Below are 13,354 nucleotides of genomic sequence, written 5' to 3' on the forward strand. Positions count from 1 at the left end.
GGGAATTTGAAATCGAGGCTAGATAATCCAAACATACATTTAGAAAGGCTTATGCAAGCCATGTTGATGATAAATTTCAGTGCCTGTGAAGGAAAAGAAGCAATCTTGAGCCATGTGTCCTGCAATCCACCAATTATTTCCTTTACAAGTGAGCTCTCTGTGGTTAGGGTTACTTTGTGTATTATGAGGCTTGCTTTGCAAAAAAAAAATCATTTACAGTAGTCAGTATCCACATCCTTCCTGTAGTGAGGAGACCAGAACTGAACACAACACTCCAAGTGGGGTCTGCCCAAGGTCTTATGTAGCTGTAACATTACCTCATGGCTCTGGAACTCAGTTGCATGGTTGATGAATGTCAACACACCATACGCCTTCCTAACAACACGGTCAACCTGCGCAGCAGCGTTGAGTGTCCTATCGACACTCGGAGCAAGAAGGCTGTGAGTGAATGGCTGATTTCCAGAGCAAAGGCAGTTTTACTACTCAGGGTAAAAGAGAGGCAAGACTGAGTAGGCGCGTGACGTCAGCCAGGAGAGCGCGAAAGGTTTTAAAAGCAGACCGCCCTATCCAGCGGGCAGTGTTCGGAGCGGGCAGCGGAGTGAGAGGTAGCAGAGTGATAGGGTTTTGGCTCAACGAGCTTAGCTGGTAACAGGACAAGGCAAGATAAGTTTACCTGTGTTATTTGCGGAAAGGAAGAAGTATGTGTGTGAGGCCGGTGTCAGATGTGGGAGGTCCTGGAGTCTCCCAGCCTCCCGGACGGCCACATCTGCACCAGGTGTGTCGAGCTACAACTCCTAAGGGACCGAGTTAGGGAACTGGAGCTGCAGCTTGATGACCTTCGCCTGGTCAGGGAGAGCGAGGAGGTGATAGAGAGGAGTTATGGGCAGGTGGTCACACTGGGGCCATGGGAGACAGACAAGTGGGTCACAGTCAGGAGGGGGAAAGGGAAGAGTCAGGTGCTAGAGAGTACCCCTGTGGCTGTACCCCTTGACAATAAGTTCTCCTGTTTGAGTACCGTTGGGGGGGCGAACAGCCTACATGGGGGAAGTGACAGTGGCCGTGCCTCTGGCACAGAGTCTGGCCCTGTGGCTCTGAAGCATAAGGAAAGGAAGAGGAAGGCAGTAGTGACAGGGGACTCTATAGTTAGGGGGTCAGGAAAGAAGTCTGTGGACACAGGAAAGAAACTCGTATGGTAGTTTGCCTCCCAGGTGCCAGGGTCTGGGATGTTTCAGATCGGGTCCAAGATATCCTGCAGTGGGAGTTAGAACAGCCAGAGATCGTGGTACATATTGGTACCATTGACATAGGTAGGAAAAGGGAAGAGGTCCTGAAAGAAGACTGCAGGGAGTTAGAAAGGAAGTTCAGAAGCAGGACCGCAAAGGTAATAATCTCGGGATTACTTCCTGTGCCATGCGACAGTGATAATAGGAATACAATGAGGTGGAGGATAAATGCGTGGCTGAGGGATTGGAGCAGGAGGCAGGGATTCAGATTTCTGGATCATTGGGACCTCTTTTGGGGCAGGTGTGACCGGGACAAAAAGGACAAGTTGCACTTGAATCTCAAGGGGACCAATATCCTGGTGGGAAGGTTTGCTGAGGCTGCTGGGGAGAGTATAAACCAGAATTGTTGGGGGGGTTGGAACAGAACTGAAGAGACTGGGAAAGAGGACATTAGCTCACAAATAGAGAAAGCTTGTAGACAGTGTAAGAGGGAGGATAGGCAGGTGATAGAGAAGGGACACACTCAGACCGAAAGTTTGAGATGTGTCTATTTTAACGCAAGAAGTGTTGTGAACAAAGCAGATGAGCTTAGAACATGGATCAGTACTTGGGGCTATGGTGTGGTGGCCATTTCAGAGACTTGGATGGCTCAAGGACAGGAATGGTTACTTACAGTGCCAGGTTTCAGATGTTTCAGAAAGGACAGGGAGGGAGGCAAAAGAGGTGGGGGCGTGGCACTGTTGATCAGAGATAGTATCACGGCTGCAGAAAAGGTGGGCACCATGGAGGGGTTGTCTACGGAATCTCAGTGGGTGGAAGCTAGGAACAGGAAGGGGTCAACAACTCTACTGGGTGCTTTTTATAGGCTGCCCAATAGTAACAGGGATATTGAGGAGCAGAGAGGGAAACAGATCCTGGAAAGGTGTAATAATAACAGAGTTGTCATGGTGGGAGATTTTAACTTCCCAAATATCGATTGGCATCTCCCTGGAGGAAAGGGTTTAGATGGGGTGGTGTTTGTTAGGTGTGTGCAGAAAGCTTTCTTGACACAATATGTAGATAAGCCTACAAGAGGAGAGGTTGTACTTGATCTGGTATTGGGAAATGAACCTAGTCAGAAGTCAGATCTCTCAGTAGGAGAGCATTGTGGAGATAGTGATCATAATTCTATCTCCTTTACAATAGCATTGGGGAGAGATAGGAACAGACAAGTTAGAAAAGCATTTAATTGGAGTAAGGAGAATTATGGGGCTATCAGGCAGGAAATTGGAAGCTTATATTGGAAACAGATGTTCTCAGGGAAAGGTACGAAAGAAATGTGGCAAACGTTCAGGGGATATTTGTGTGGAGTTCTGCATAGGTACGTTTCAATGAGACGGTAAAGTTATGATAGGGTACAGGAACTGTGGTGTACAAAGGCTGTAATACATCTAGTCAAGAAGAAAAGAAAAGCTTACAAAAGGTTCAGAGAGCTAGGTAATGTTAGAGATCTAGAAGATTATAAGGCTAATAGGAAGGAGCTTAAGAAGGAAATTAGGAGAGGCAGAAGGAGCCATGAGAAGGCCTTGGCAGGCAGGATTAAGAAAAACCCCAAGGCATTCTGTAAGTATGTGAAGAGCAAGAGGATAAGACGTGAAAGAACAGGACCTATCAAGTGTGCAATGGGAAAGTGTGTATGGAACTGGAGGAAATAGGAAATACTTAATGAATACTTTACTTCAGTATTCACTATGGAAAAGGATTGTAGTGATGACTTGCAGCAGACTGAAAAACTTGAGCATGTAGATATTAGGAAAGAGCATGTGCTGGAGTTTTTGGAAAGCAGCAAGTCGGATAAGTGGCCGGGACCGGATGAGATGTACCCCAGGCTACTGTGGGAAGCGAGGGAGGAGATTGCTGAGCCTCTGGCGACGATCTTTGCATCATTAATGGGGACAGGAGAGCTCTGAAGGATTGTAAGGTCATTGATGTTGTTCCTTTATTCAAGAAAGGGAGTAGAAATAGCCCAGGAAAATATAGACCAGTGAGTCTTACCTCAGTGGTTGGTAAGTTGATGGAGAAGATCGTGAGGAGCAGAATTTATGAACATTTCAGAGGTATAATAGGATTAGGAATAGTCAGCATGGCTTTGTCAATGGCAGGTCATGCCTTATGAGCCTGATTGAATTTTTTGAGGATGTGACTAAACACATTGATGAAGGAAGAGTAGTAGGTGCAGTGTATATGGATTTCAGCAAGACATTTGATAAGGTACCCCATGCAAGGCTTATTGAGAAAGTACAGAGGCATGGGATCCAAGGGGACATTGCTTTGTGGATCCAGAACTGGCTTGCCTATAGAAGGCAAAGAGTGGTTGTAGACAGGTTAAATTCTGCATGGAGGTTGGTCACCAGTGGAATGCCTGAGCGATCTGTTCTGGGACCCTTACTCTTCATGATTTTTATAAACGACCTGGATGAGGAAGTGGAGGGATGGGTTAGTAAGTTTGCTGATGACACAAAGGTTAGAGGTGTTGTGGATGGTGTGGAGGGCTGTCAGAGGTTACAGTGGGACATTGATAAGATGCAAAACTAGGTTGAGAATTGGTAGATGGAGTCCAACCCAGATAAGTGTGAAGTGGTTCATTTTGGAAGGTCAGATATGATGGGGCAGAATATAGTATTAATGGTAAGACTCTTGGCAGTGTGGAGGATCAGAGGGATCTTGGGGCCCGAGTCCATGGGACACTCAAAGCAGCTGCGCAGGTTGACTCTGTGGTTAAGAAGGCGTACGGTGTATTGCCTTCATCAATCATGGAATTGAACTTAGGAGTTGAGAGGTAATGTTGCAGCTATATAGGACCCTGGTCAGACCCCACTTGAGGTACTGTGCTCAGTTCTGGTCGCCTCTTTACAGGAAGGATGTGGAAGCCATAGAAAGGGTGCAGAGGAGATTTCCAAGATGTTGCCTGGATTGGGGAGCATGCCTTATGAGAATAGGTTAAGTGAACTCAGCCTTTTCTCTTTGGAGCGACGGAGGATGAGAGGTGACCTGATAGAGGTGTATAAGTTGATGAGAGGCATTGATCATGTGGATAGTCAGAGGCTTTTTCCCAGGGCTGAAATGGTTGCCACACGAGGACACAGGTTTAAGGTGCTGGGGAGTAGGTACAGAGTTGATGTCAGGGGTAAGTTTTTTACTCAGAGAGTGGTGAGTGCATGGAATGGGCTGCCAGCAACAGTGGTGAAGGTGGATATGATAGGGTCTTTTAAGAGACTTTTAGACAGGTACATGGAGCTTAGAAAAATAGAGGGCTATAGGTAAGCCTAGTAATTTTTAAGGTAGGGAGATGTTCGGCATAACTGTGGGCCGAAGGGCCTGTATTGTGCTGTAGGTTTTCTATGTTTCTATGACATGGACCCCAAGATCTCCCAGATCCTCCACACTGCCAAGAATCTTACCATTTATATTATATTCTATCTTCAAATTGGACCTACCAAAATGAACCACTTTCGCACTTATCTGAGTTGAAGACCATCTGCCAGTCTCTCAGCCCAGTTTTGCATCCTATTGATGTCCCGCTGTAACCTCTGACAACCCGCCAGACTATCCACAACACCCCCAACCTTTGTTTCACCAACAAACTTACTAACCCACCCCTCTTCTTCTTCATCCAGGTCATTTATAAAAAAGAGGAGGGGTCCCAAAAAAGATCCCTGCAGAACACCACTGGTCACGGACCTCCATGCAGAATATGAACATTCTACATCCTCCTTTGCCTTCTGTGGGCAAGCCAATTCTGGATCCACAAAGCAAGGTCTCCTTGGATCCCATGCCTCCTTACTTTCTGAAGGAGCCTTGAATGAGGAACCTTATCAAATGCTTTACTGAAATCCATATACACTACATCCACTGCTCTACATTCACCAGTGTGCTTTGTTACTTCCTCAAGGAGTTCAATCTGGTTCGTAAGGCAGTACGTGTCTTTGACTATTCCTAATCAGATTATATCTCTCCAAATGCTCATAAATCCTGCCTCTCAGGGTCTTCTCCAACAACTTGCCCACCACTGAATTCAGACCCACTGGTCTACAATTTCCTGGGTTATCTCTACTCCATTTGCAATCCTTCAATCCTCCAATCCTCCAGTACTTCTCCTGTCCCTCGTGATGATGCCAAGATCATCGCAAGAGGCTCAGCAATCTCCTCCCCACTGTAGCCTGGTGTATATCTCATCCGGTCCCTGTGACTTATCTAACTTAATGCTTTTCAAAAGCTCCAGCAGATCCTCTTTTTTAATGTCTATATACTCAAGCATTTCAGTCTGCTGTAAGTCATCCTCACAATTGCCAAGGTCTTTCTCCCTGGTGAATAATGAAGCAAAGTATTCATTAAGTACCTCCGCCACCTTCTCCAACTCTATGACACGTTTCCACTATCACACCTGTTACGTATTCAGGCAACAATAAATATATGTGAGTTAGGCAAGGATTTTTATAACAAATAACACTTTTATTAAACACTGATAACAAACCCCCCAAAAGTAAACAAACACTAACGTAACCGGAAATCAGCTGCTGTGTGGCAGCTTAAACAGTTCTTAAAGCAATGCAGCTCAAACAGTTCTTAAAGTGATGTTGCAAAAACAGTTCTTTAAAGTAGTATTGCCAAAAGTTCAAAATGCTCACAGTCCATTTAAAAGGAGAGACTTTTTAAGACGATTTAAATTCTCTTTCACGTCGTTTTTCTTCAGTTTCCAAAGTCGAACTCTTACCACGAAGAATTTTATGAAACGTAACGGCTTAAAGTCACTGACCTTTCCTTTATCACCATTCTCAAATCCTTTCTGGTCATCCCAGGGATTAACACGAGAATAGTCAACGAAATCCATCCGAATAAGGATCAAACAAGGTCGAACCTGTTTCACCATCGAAAATCGATTCTCCTCGATCTTTAACTCCCGAACTCCGATCTTCACTCTCCACTGATTCTTAACTAGCAGCATTGTAAAGAAACTGCTGGCAATGACCTTTTAAACTTTAGGCATTAGATAAAACTTCATCTTTCAACTAAACTGCGTCATCACATTAAATCATGCAGTGACATGAAGTCAACATGGCAAATCCAGCCACGAACTGCCCCACCTCACAGGGAGGGGTCCTCCTTTTATACCTTGTAAAAAAAAACTGTCACATGATCTCTACTGGCGGGAAAATGATGCCACTCCACCATCACAAGACCATTACCTCAAGTCCAGTATAGCTTCAACCCCAGTCACGTGACAAGGGTACCACTGTCACATGTCACGAGTACGTAACACACCTGATTGGTCCTATTCTCACATGACTCATCCTCTTGCTCATCACATACTTGTAGAATGCCTGGAGGTTTTCTTTAATCCTGCTCACCAAGGACTCCTCTTGGCCCCTTCTGGCTCTCCTAATTCTTTTCTTAAGCTCCTTCCTAGCAACCTTGTAATTTTCTAGAGCTCTAATAGCAACTAGTTTCTTGAACATTTCATAAACTTTTCTTTTCTTCTTAACCGGATTTTCTACATCCTTTGCACACCATGGTTAACTCTACCATTCTTTCCCTGCCACAATGGAACATACCTATGCAGAACTCCATGCAAATGTTCCCTGAATATTTGCCAAATTACTACCATGCATTTCCCTGAGAACATCTGCTCCCAATTTATGCTTCCAAATTCCTGCCTAATAGCATCATATTTCCCCCTACCCCAATTAAATCTTTTCCCAATTTGTCTGCTCCTATCCCTGTCCAGCACTATGGTGAAGGAGATAGAGTTGTGGCACTACCTCCAAAATGCTCTCCCACTGAGAAATCTGACAGCTGACCAGATTCATTTCCCAATACCAGATCAAGAGCATCCTCTCCTCTAGTCGGTTTATCTACATATTGTGTCAGGAAACCTTCCTGAACACACCTAACAATCTCCACCCCATCTAAACCCCTTGCGCTAAGGAGATGCCAAACAATATTAGGAAAGTTAAAACCTTACATCGGAACAGCCCTATCATTATTACACAGTTCCAGAATCTGGCTCCCTGTCTGTTTCTTGATATCCCTGTTACTATTGGGGGGTCTATAAAAACACCCAGTAGGGGTATTGCCCCTTTCCTGTTTCTGACTTCCACCCACACTGACGCAATAGACAATCCCTCCTTGACTTCCTTTTTTTCTGCAGTCGTGGCACTATCCCTAGTTAGCAATGCTACACTCCCACCTCTTTTGCCTCCCTCTCTGTTCTTTTTGAAACATCTAAAGCCTGGCACACTCAGCAGCCATTCCTGCCCCTGAGACATCCAAGTCTCTGTAATGGCAACAACATCACAGTTCCACGTATTGATCCACGCTCTAAGTTCATCTACCTTGTTTATGATACTCCTTGCATTAAAATAGACACATCTTAAACCATCAGGCTGAGTGCATCTTTGCTCTAACACCTGCCTATCCTTCCTCACAAACTCCCTACAAACTGTCTCTATTTGTGCTCCAACCTCTCTATCCTCCACCTCTTCACTTCACTTCAGTTCCCACCCCTCTGCAAATCTAGCTTAAACCCTCCGCAACAGCATTAGCAAACCTCCCCACCAGAACATTGATCCCCCTCTGATTCAAGGGTAACCTGTCCTTTTCGTACAGGTCACACCTGCCCAAAATAGGTCCCAATGATCCAAAAATCTGAATCCCTGCTCCCTGCTGCAATCCTTAAGCCATGCATTTATCCTTCACCTCATTCTATTCCTATACCCACTGTCATGTGGCACAGGCAGCAATCCAAAGATTGCTAACTTTGAGGTCCTGCTTCTTAGCTTCCTCCCTAACTCCCTGTATTCTGCTTTCAGGACCTCCACCCTTTTTATACCTACGTCGTTGGTAGCAATATGTACCATGACCTCTGGCTGCTTGCCCTCCCATTTCAGGATATTGTGGACGCTGTCAGAAACATTATGGACCCTGGTACCTGGGAGGCAAGCTACTATCCATGTTTCTTTTTCACGTCCACAGAATCACCTACCTGTTCCCCCTAACTCTAGAGTCCATATTACCGCTGCCGTCTTCTTCCATTCCCTACCCTTCTGAGCCATGGTGCCAGAGACATGGCCACTGCAGCTTCCCCCAGGTATGTTCCCCCTCCCAAACAGCACTCAAAATGGAGTACTTATTGTTAAGGGGGACAGCCACTACCAGGTGTTCTCCACTATCTGATGCCTTCCCTTCCCTCTCCTGACGATCACCCACTTACCTGCCTCCTGTGGCCCCGGGGTGATTCCCTGCCTATCGGTCCTATCTATTACCTCCTCACTCTCCTTAACGTCCGAAGCTCATCGAGCTGCAGTTCCAGTTTCCTAACTGGGTCTCTAAGGAGCAGCAGCTTGGTGCACCTGGCGCAGATGTGGCCATCTGGGAGGCTGGAAGTCTCCTGGACAACCCACATCTGACACCCAGAACAGAAAACTGGCCTTGCAATCTTGTGGAAAGCTCGCTCTCTCTACGAATTGCTTGGTCTGCTGCTAATGAGCTAAGCCCCGTGAAACCCTCTTTTTTAAAACTTTTCTCCCCGACCTGTGGGAAGCTCTCTCTCACTTTGAAAAAAGAGAATTGACAAGAAACAGGAAGTTAAAACATAAATGAAACATATTTATGGATATGAAAGTTAAGAAATCATAGAATGACATGGTCTATAAGAAGAGTTTGGATATTCTCAAGAAATTCTATTTACAAGAATACGATTATGTCAAGTCTTTATAACAGCGTTTGGAATGTGAAATCGATTGTTGAAATGTAGTTCTAACGATTTATCCGGGAAGCATATGATCTCTGTCAAGTATATTGAGCACTGGCAAAGTTAAAGTGATCTGATATTGTTCTAGCAACATAAACAAGATGGTTATCTGTTGTGAGTGAGATGTACAGAACAGAGTCTAAAATGATTGTAAATAATGGACTACACCTGAACTAGAGGGGTACAAATATCCTTGCAGGCAGGTTTCCTAAAGCTGTTGGGGTTGGTTTAAATAATTTGGTAGAGGGATGGGAAATGGAATAATAGAGCTGAGGATAGAGCTGTTTGGGTACTCATAGATGTCGTATATAGTGAGACTGTGAGTAAGCACACATAGATGACTGGGTAAAATTGCAGTCAGGGAATGGGTTGTAACATGGCGTAAAATCAAGCAGGGTGATGAACACAGAACTGAAGGTGTTATATATGAATGCATGCAATATATGGAATAAAGTAGATAATCTTGTACTACAGGTTAGAGATTGTCATGATAGATATTGTGTGCATCCTGAGTCGTGGCTGAAAGAAGATTGTAGTTGGGAGCTTAACATTGTATCTAAAGGACAAGCAGGTAGGCAGAAGGGGTGGATTGGTTCTGTTGGTAAAAAGTGAAATCACATCCTTAAAAAGAGGTGACGGAGTGGCGATACAGAGAGGGAATTTGTAGAGTGCCTATGAGATGTTTTTTCAGAGTATCTTGTGGGCGAGCCTACCTGGGAAAAGACAATACTGGGCTGGGTGTTGTATAATGGACAGATTTGATTAGGGAGCTTAAGGTAACAGATCCCTTAGCAGGCAGTATTCATAATATGATAGAATTCTCCATCCAATTTGAGAGGGAGAAGAAAAAGTCATTTGTATAGTATTGCAGTAGATCAAAGGGAATTAAAGAGGCATGGGAGAGGAGCCAGCCAAAGTTGATTAAAAGAGGACATTAACCAGGATGACAGCAGAACAGCAACGACTGGACTTTCTAGGAGCAATTCAGAATGTGCAGGATAGATACATCCCAAAGATGAAGTGTTCTGAAGGGCAAATGATGCAGCTGTGGCTGACCAGGGAAGACAAAGACAGCAAAAAATCAAGAGAGAGGGTATATATTAGAGCAAAAATCAGTATGAAGTGGATTGGGAAGCTTTTAAAAGAGGATACAAAATGTTTATTCAGATACTGTACATAAAAGAGTAAAAGAGATGTAAGAGTGGATATCGGTCCGCTGGAAAATGACGTTAGAGAGGTAGTAATGGGGGATAAAGAATTGGGAGAAGAACTTAATAAATATCTTGTGTCAGTCTTCACTGTAGAAATTTGAGTGTTCATAGACAGAAGTGAGTATGGCTGCTATTAGTAGAAGGTGCTTGGGAAGCTAAAAGGTCTGAAGGTAAATAAGTCACCTGGACCAGATGGACTGCACCCCTGGTTTCTGGTTTCTGAAGGAGGTAGCTGAAGAGATTGTGGAGGCATTAGTAATGATCTTCCATCTTAAATATACCCATGGACTTAGCCTCCACCACAGTCTGTAGTAGAGCATTCCACAGATTCACTACCTTCTGGTTAAAAAAAAATTGCACCTTACCTCTGTTCTAAAAGGTCATCTCTCAGTTTTCACGCTGTGGCCTCTAGTTCTGGACACCTCCACTATAGGAAACATCCTCTCCACATCCAGCCTATCTATTCCTTTCAACATTCAGTAGGTTACAATGAAGTCACCTTTCATTCTTCTGAATTCCAGTGGATAGAGGCCCAGAGCCATCAAATGCTCTTCATAAGACAAGCCATTCAATCCTGGAATCATTTTTGTCAACCTTCTTTGAACCAGTTTCAGAAAATTCTTTCTAAGATAATGGACTCAGAACTGCTCAAAATACTACGCATGAAGATCACCAGTGCTTTGTAAAGTTCAAACTTTATATTGTAGTCCTCTTGAAATAAAAGCTAACATTGCATTTGCACTCACAGGAAATCTGCAGATGCTGGAAATTCAAGCAACACACACAAAATGCTGGTGGAACGCAGCTGGCCAGGCAGTATCAATAGGGAGAAGCACTGTCGACGTTTCGGGTCTCGGCCGATTACATTTGCCCTCCTCACCAGAGACTCAAACTGCAAATTAACTTATAGGATTCCTGCACAAGGACTCCCAAGTCCTTTTGTGCCTCAGTTTTTGTATTTTCCGTCCATTTAGAAAATAGTCAGCCCTTTCATTTCTTCTACCAAAGTGCATGACCATACAATTCCCAGCACTGAATTCCATCTGCTGTTTCTTTGTCCATTCTCCTAATATGTCTAAGTCCTTTTGTAGCCTTTCTACTTCCTCAAAACTACCTGCCCTGCACCTATCTTCATACTGTCTGTAAACTTTGCAATAATGCCATCAATTCCGTCATCCAAATCATTGGCACATAATGTAAAAAGAATCAGTCCTAACTCAGATCTCTATGGAATACCACTAGTCACCAGCAACCAATCAAATAAGGCTCCCTTTATTCCCACTCTTAGTCTCCTAACAACCAGCCACTGCTTTCTTCATGCTAGAATCTTTCCTGTAATACATGGTCTCATAGCTTGTTAAGCAGCCTCATGTATGACACCTTGTCAAAGGCCTTCTGAAAATGCAACTACACAACATCAACCGATTATCCTTTGTGTATCCTTCTTGTTATTTCTTCAAAGAATTCCAACAGAATTCAGAATTATGAAAGATGAAGTGTCAAGGTGATAAAATAGCCCAAAGTCAGCAGGGGAAATTTTGCCTAACATATCTGTTGAAATTTCTTGAGGAAATAACAGGTAATATAGACAAAGGAGAGTCAATTTCCTTGGGTTTTCAGGAGGCCTTTGACAAGGTGCTGCAAATGAGGCTGCATAACAAGACAAGAGCCCATGGTATTGCAGTTAGCATACTAGCATGGGTAGAACCTTGGCTGACTGGAGGAGGTAAACAGTGGGAATAAAAGGAGCCTGTTTTGGTTTGCTGCCGGTGACTAGTGGTGTTCTGCAGTGGTCAGTGTTGGAACTACTGCTTTGCATGTTAAATGTTAGTAATTTAGATGACAGAATTCATGGCATTTTAGTCAAAGTTGCAAATGATGCCAAAATAAGTGGAGGGATAGATGGTGTTGAGGAAGCAGGGAATCTCCAGAAGGACTTTGGAAGATTGAATAAAGGTGTAGGCTATTTTCTAAATTGGGAAAAACATATTCAAAAATCAGAGGTGCAAAGGTACTTTGGAAGTCCTCATGCAGGATTCCCTAAAGCTTAACTTGCAGGTTGAGCCAGTGGTAAATAAGGCAAATGCAATGTTAGACTTCCTTTCAAGAGGACTAGAATATAAAAGCAGGGATGGACAGTAATGCTGAGGTTTTCTAAGTCATTGGTCATAGCACCCTTGGATTATTGTGAACAGTATTGAGCCCCTTATCTAAGAAAGATTGTGCTGGCATTGGTGAGAGTCCAGAGAAGGTTCCCAAGAATGATTCTATGAATGAATGGGTTAATGTACGAGAAGTGTTTGATGGCTCTGGGCCTGTTCTTTCGGAAGTTTAGAGGAATGGGAGAGGGGAGGAATCTCATTGAACCCTATTGAATAGTGAATAGCCAAGGTGGAGTGGAGCGGGTATTTCTATAATGGGGGAGTTTAGGATCAGGGGCCACAGCCTCATAATAGAAGGAAATCCATTTAAAACAGAGATAATTCCTTTAGCCAGAGGGTAGTGAATTTGTGGAATTCATTGGCACAAATGGCTGTGGAGGCCAAGTCACTGGATATATTTAAAGTGGATGTTGATATTCAGGGCATCAAAAGTTATAGGGAGAAGGCAAGAGAATGGGGTTGAGAAATCAGCCATGATGGAATAGGCTTGATGGGCCAAATGGTCTAATGCTGCTCCTATGTCTTATCATCTATAAAACACTGTAAGAGTTTTAGAAAACCCCATTCATTCTGAAGATTTCCCAAATAAAACCCACGATAATGTTGATTTAGCCCTACTTTATCCTAAGAAAAATCAACAGAAGATTAACAAGCCAGTCAAGGAGCAGTTGGATGAAATTACATGTTTCTAAATTGTATCATCACTTTGTAATTAATGTGTTGTAACTGAAAAGCAAAATCACCATATGTGCTAGAACTTCAGTCTTAAAAGAGATTTGCTTTCTGACTTGTCCAGTTCTAATGAAAGCCTTTGATCGAAGATTATTTATTCTTTATTGTAATTGATTTTTCAATAGAATTCTTTGTTTGGTAATTTGCTTCACCAATATCATTTCAATATTTAGAAAGTTTAAGTTAGTTAATCGAGACTATTATCTTTATAATAATAGTTTATTGATGTTCTCTATC

At 43.5% G+C, this 13,354-nt stretch overlaps 1 protein-coding gene across 1 annotated transcript in view; it reads left to right on the forward strand.

The window, feature by feature from the left end:
* LOC140737864 (zeta-sarcoglycan) overlaps positions 1–13,354 on the forward strand; it is a 920,455-nt gene that overhangs the window by 783,406 nt on the left and 123,695 nt on the right. The window lies entirely within an intron of this gene.

This window comes from Hemitrygon akajei, chromosome 13 (assembly GCF_048418815.1).
Source record: "Hemitrygon akajei chromosome 13, sHemAka1.3, whole genome shotgun sequence".
NCBI classification, from domain to species: Eukaryota; Metazoa; Chordata; class Chondrichthyes; order Myliobatiformes; family Dasyatidae; genus Hemitrygon; species Hemitrygon akajei.